A 6,610-nucleotide genomic window follows, 5' to 3' on the forward strand; every position below is an offset into this window, starting at 1 on the left:
TATATATATATATATATATATATATATATATATATATATATATAGTGTGTGTATGTTGTAAAAATAATTACCCCTGAAAAGGATACCATACTTTTATGCATGGTTTAAAACTTTCACGACGATTCCTTCACGAAAGTGAATGATTTGAAAATGAATTTTAAAAATATCCTTTTTCATGTTCATTTTTTATGTTCATTAACCGATCGCTCTCTATCTACTTGTGCTTCCACTTGCATCCCAACTATGTAACACATGCCAGGGAGCAAATCTGACATTAATGTGCAGTGAACAGACTTGAAATGATAGACATAGTACTTTCATGAAATTAATTTTTATCACTACATTCTCATAACATTATGAAGTACATAATGTGAGTGATATTCGATTAAACAGGGCTTTGCATAAGTAGCTTTCAAATAGGTACTCTCTCTCTCTCTCTCTCTCTCTCTCTCTCTCTCTCTCTCTCTCTCTCTCTCTCTCTCTCTCTCTCTCTCTCTCTCTCTCTCTGAAGCTTACTAGATTTTAAAACGCTGCCTCTTGCAAACGTAAACAAAAGTAAGTGACTCTTGAACACCTTCGAATCAGCACAAGAGAGGTTGACATTGGCAGTTTCCTCTGGTAGTGATTTGAGGTCACCTTTTCCTTGAAACCTTTCCTTGTCCAGTGTGGAGGTGATGCATACTTGTATTGACGAGGCCCTATCACACTCCTAGACCTCTCTAGTGTAATTATTCAAAACTAAACTGGCCTGGGAAATATAAGATAATCTTTTGAAATATATGAAATGCCATTCGTTTTTGAGATTATCAAAAATATATGATCAATAAAAGTGTATTGAAAATATCATAAGAAAGAAATTCAAGCAGATATTTCTTTCAATACGAGAACGCTAAAGCAAGTCATATTTGAGATTAACAAGAAAATATAATTAATAAAAAGTATATTAAAAAATATCATAGGAAGGTCATTCAATTTATGCGTATTTGTTTAGTTAAATACACGAACTTCAAAGCAATGAACACATGTATAATCATTTGAATTTTTATATTAATTCTGCTATGCAAAACGCATCTTTCAAATATAAGTAGATGAAAAAGACAGATAAAAATGATGAAATGGTTTTACCATTTCATTTTTTCATCATTTGAATGGGATAAGGATCGAAGATCGTTAATGAACATTCAGAAAAATATCTAGTTATGACGAAGGAATCTTATCTCTTCTCCCAAAGAATTTAACGATATATTCTACCTCCATAAATGGAATATTTAAAATCTGAGGAATAAATATGGTTTATAGAAGTGTTCCATGTACAATTTAGAAATTGCTTTATATGCTGTTACTTTGAACTGCGGTAAACAGGCTCGTGCTGCATAAAACCGCAAAAATATTTCCTCTGAAATTTGATAAATGTAATAAACATTTTATATTTTCTAACAAAAATTCAAAATTAAAGGTTTTCGTGTATAATTGATAAATTGTATTCTTGAAACCGTGAGAGATTTTAAAATTAAATATTCCAGTGAAAATAAAGGAAAATCTTCATAGGACTCTACAGAGAGAAGGGAAAAATACGTAGCAACATCTCCATTCAGCAAAAGTGTTGCTCTGGGTAGTTCTGTGCGTGACGTTGCAGTGTTAAACAGTAACATGCATTGATCTCTGAATGGTCTTTTAGGAAGCATTGTATATACACACACACATCTCACGTATATATATATATATATATATATATATATATATATATATATATATATATATATATATATATATATATATATATATATATATATATGATATTCATTACGCACAATGAGTGCGCGCCTACACTTCTGCGCACGCATTTGATCGGGAGCTTCAAATGGCTAACTGGCAACTCCACTACTCGTTATTTGACAGACCACCGAGAAAGAAGTCTCACTTCCTGTGACTCTTATTTAATATTTATAGTGTTGAGCCGTGAAAATGACACATTTTCGGTAAGATATAGTTATTGCAGGTCACTGAATGAATAATCATCATTGATAATATTGATTCATAATTCAAAAGTTCAGCCTGGTTAAGGCGTATTTATTGAAATAAGTTAGTGGTTTTCTCAAGGGAAGATGGAAGAACTTTGAAAACTGCTGTTCAGAACTGGTTTTTCCTATTTCGTGCAATGGATGTTATTTTAGCCGAAGCAATATTGTAAGTAGGACGTTATTGACATAAAGTCGTATTTAAGAACGTCTGGATGATTTCAGAGCGTGAGTTTTGCCATTATTTATAGATTTAGTCAGTGAGGTTAGCCTAATTTTCTTGGCTCCTTTGGTCCTGTGACCTTATCCGCCACCCACCCACACGCTCTCCATGTCACGATATTTCACTATACAGACATTTGGTTCGCAATTGTATTAATTTGGTGAAATTTCCACCAGAATAATAGTGACTTAGCCTAGTAATTTGCCTGGCCTAGTCGAACCTGGGTAAGAAATGGATGAGATTTTGAGAAATGTTGGCAACTAAGGTTTATGAAATGGGGTATAGGCCTACTCATTCTTCAGCATTAAAATTGGTTCCTATTATTTGTTTGCAAGCAAAGTAAAATGATTTTAAGGCTTGATTAATATAAAATATGTCAATAATTATGGGTTATTTTTCGTTAGACTCCAGCCACCTCCCGCTTTATAATTTATATTTTTCTTGGGTAAATCACATCAAAACAAAAAAATTCTTCTCAATACATAACCTTCATGCAAATGCCTAATAGCAGAGAAAAATAAGGACTTGTATAAACAATACCAGCCGCCCCCACTCCATAACTAATACGGCAAAATTGTAACCAGTAAACACCCCTAGTTTACGTTAGGTTGGTATTTTTAGGTTCTTTTACTACCTTATCATTTCCTGTTTTTTGCATGAAAATGCAAAATGGTTTTCCATGCAAAAATGGCTAGCTGGCACCTTTGGAAATGGCTGGCTGAGTCTTCCGAAAAATTACCTAATTATGAACTGTTTACTTCCAAATAGTTTTCAGACAAAGCAACAGATTTTGCTGTTAATTTTGACCACCTGCATAATTATATATACCGTCTCTGAGATTAAAACTCATTATTTGGTTCTGTTGCTGTGGTTTCTTTATATAAAAACGACTGTGTTTTTTGCACGACAGTTTTAACCTAACCTTTTGCTTTATATAGCTGTATTTATGAGCCCATATCAACTGTGCGACATCTCAGTGCATTTATATGCCAGTTGTCGAGCCATGGAAATAGGCTTAGCCATGTCACGATATTTCACTTTACAGACATTTTGTTCGCAATTGTATTAATTTGGTGAAATTTCCACCAGAATAATAGTGACTTAGCCTAGTAATTTGCCTGGCCTAGTCGAACCTGGGTAAGAAATGGATGAGATTTTGAGAAATGTTGGCAACTAAGGTTTATGAAATGGGATATAGGCTAACTCATTCTTCAGCATTAAAATTGGTTTCTACTATTTGTTTGCAAGCAAAGTAAAATGATTTTAAGCCTTGATAAATATAAAATAAAATGTCAATAATTATGAACTGTTTACTTCCAACTAGTTTTCAGACAAAGCAACAGATTTTGCTGCTGATTTTGGCCACATGCATAAATATATATACCGTATCTGAGATTAAAACTCATTATTTAGTTCTGTTGCTGTGGTTTCTTTTAAATAAAAACGACTGTGTTTTTTGCACGACAGTTTTAACCTAACCTTTTGCTTTATATAACTGTATTTATGAAGCCATATCAACTGTGCGACATCTCAGCGCAGTTATATGCCAGTTGTCGAGCCGTGGAAATAGGCTTGGCCATGGACTTTATTTAAATATACATTTTTGGTTTTTAAAATGTGTATGAATACTGGTACTTATAATTCAAGCTAGCCTAATTAGAAATATTAGTTACTGGTACGCTGGTATAGTGGTTCAGTGTCATGGTATGCCAAACACATGATGTAGGTTCACATCTCCCCAAGGGTGATGAAAAAATCACTGGCTCTGTATCATGATCAGTTACTGCTGCACTGTAGGGTCTGTGGTGGGAGGTTGAAACCAACATTCTTTGGAAGCTTGAATTTGAGGTAAATGGCCCCTGTGTGCTTGTCCCATGTGAATAGGTTTCATTTACTGAAATAATGATAATAGTACTACTACCTAACCTAACCCACATATCATTGGTTTTGTAAAGGTATGCTGCACTAAGTGATTTCATGTGCTTTTTAACATTTTCATGAAATCATGGTCTGTGCAAATGCAGTTGAGTAACATTTGGTTATAGAAACTGTATTGTTAATTCTTACATATTATTTTATTGGGTGGTAACTATAGTCTGTAGGGATATATGACACTTTTTGGCGGATGGTAGTCTTCTTCAGTGTCATTATTATTGTAAGTGTGTGATGCAAGCTGGCAACCATATATATATATATATATATATATATATATATATATATATATATATATATATATATATATATATATATATATATATATATATATATATATATATATATATATATATATATATATATATATATATATATATATATATATATATGTATATATATATATACATATATATATATACACACACACACACACACACACACACGCACGTGCGCCACAGACATTGACCAGAACCATTGTACAGTACTCTGACCATCACAGTTTTGTGTTGGGGATTCTTTGCATGAATGCAGGCTAACTGCTACATTGCTAAGAAATAACTGGTTTTTATGTCGTTACACTTTTATTATTAAATAATAACCACTATTTTTGAAACAGAAGAGAATAACTTGTAAAATACTTTGCTATAAGTAATTAATGTTAGTTAATACAAGTACATAATTACCCTCTCACATCCTTGAAGCCCCAGGGAGCCATGATGCTGTATATTGCGTAATCAAGTGCCAAGGTTCAGCAGTCTCTGCCTTGTCTGACTTGATTGCAGATTGGTGTGGATTGGAGATCTCTCCAATGGCCAAATCATGACCTTATGGGTAGGTATTGCTACAAGGCTATAGGTAGCATGCTGCTCCTCTGTGAATGTGGGTTAGGCAGAATAGTTTGTAAGGATGACTTAGGTGCCCAGGGTACAGGCTTATATCCTGGATGTATGGGTGCAATTCGACGCATGAGGGTGAGCTTGAACTGTCTCAAAGCTATTTTCGAGGTTCTGATCATTTGCACTGGAAGGGGAGGATGACAGGTTTTATTGTATATACAATTCATCATCTTCAGTGGTTGTAGTGGGTGGTTGGACTGGTATGCGCAACATAAGAAACTCCTCGTAGGGGATTAGTGCTGTCAGCGCACCTCTCAAGGCACACTGTAGGCATACTTGAGGTTCCTTGCAGCATCCCTTTGGCACCTTGTACTCTACCTCCCTTCATATTCTCATTCTTCCATCTTACCTACCTTCTCCCAAACATTATTTCAAAGTGTAACCGCGAGGTTCCCCCCCCCGTCACACCCTTAGAACCTTTTTGCTCTCAGTTTTCCTCTCAGTGCTGAATGACCTCATAGATCCCAGTGCTTGACCTTTGGCATAAATTTAATATTCCATTCCGCTCTAGGAAACTTCCATCATGAATTGTCTCTGGATAAGATAACCTGGCAAACTTTTGGCAACGATGGTTTGTCCTTTTCAATTCAGTAGTTGAGAACCTGCGTGGCTCTGCATTCATACTTGGTTACTGACGACAAAGGGCAGGAGGTATTTGGTGTGCCTTGTCCAGTGTTCATACTCTTGTGTGATAGTTCAGGGGAATTTCTGGTGAGTGTCGTAAGGGCTTATAGCAGCCAGTGGGATGGAGATGAAATCTGAGATAGGATGACAAAAGTCATATATTGTCTTGAATAGTGTAATGTCCAAGTATGGCGTTTTTAGGCAATACCCTACGGTGCCTTACTGTGTTTCACTGTGGGATGAATCGGTTAAACGACCCCATTTGGATCACTGTATTTTTGCATTAATCTTTACCCAACAATTAACTTATGTAAAAGTGAACCAAGGTTAATAGGAGAATTATCAGTTAGTTTTGGCTGTAGGCTAGTTGTAAAAGATTGTTTGGCCAGATAACTGAGCTCTGAACTCTCGCGTGGCTGGCCAGACACTGCTGTGAATGTAGGTGCCCACTCAGTGGCTATACAGAGTAATTTGGTTTTTTAAGTGATTTATGTGAGTGCTCTTAGAATTATGGCCCTTCCTTTACCCATGAATACCGGCGACCAGTCTTTAGCCTCTCCTTTTAACATAGTGGGGCAGGATTTAGCAACTGGTGTCACGTGACATTAACTGTTGTGTGTTGTAACCAGAAATGTCTTCTTTTCCAGTCACTTTGGAATGAGGTTGGAAGCCTCACGCCCTTTTCAACCCTTTCTTTAACTCACTAAAGTCGATTAAGCACCGGGTAAAAAATTCACCGATGTTAAAATCAACGGTGACAGTGAATTTTTCTGAAAATGGATCTAATCGTTTAGCTTTTGAACGACGAGAATCATTAAATCTAATTGTCTAACTCTTACGTGAGGTTATATATATATATATATATATATATATATATATATATATATATATATATATATATATATATATATATA

General features: G+C 35.0%; 1 long non-coding RNA gene across 1 annotated transcript in view; it reads left to right on the forward strand.

Annotated features, from left to right (window-relative positions):
* Positions 1–1,863: 1,863 nt before the first annotated feature.
* LOC136854506 (uncharacterized) overlaps positions 1,864–6,610 on the forward strand; it is a 9,353-nt gene continuing 4,606 nt past the window's right edge. Inside the window, exon 1 of the long non-coding RNA XR_010857717.1 lies at positions 1,864–1,979. This is a non-coding gene — a long non-coding RNA (uncharacterized lncRNA). The remainder of the gene's footprint in view (positions 1,980–6,610) is intronic.

This window comes from Macrobrachium rosenbergii, chromosome 3, assembly GCF_040412425.1.
Source record: "Macrobrachium rosenbergii isolate ZJJX-2024 chromosome 3, ASM4041242v1, whole genome shotgun sequence".
NCBI classification, from domain to species: Eukaryota; Metazoa; Arthropoda; class Malacostraca; order Decapoda; family Palaemonidae; genus Macrobrachium; species Macrobrachium rosenbergii.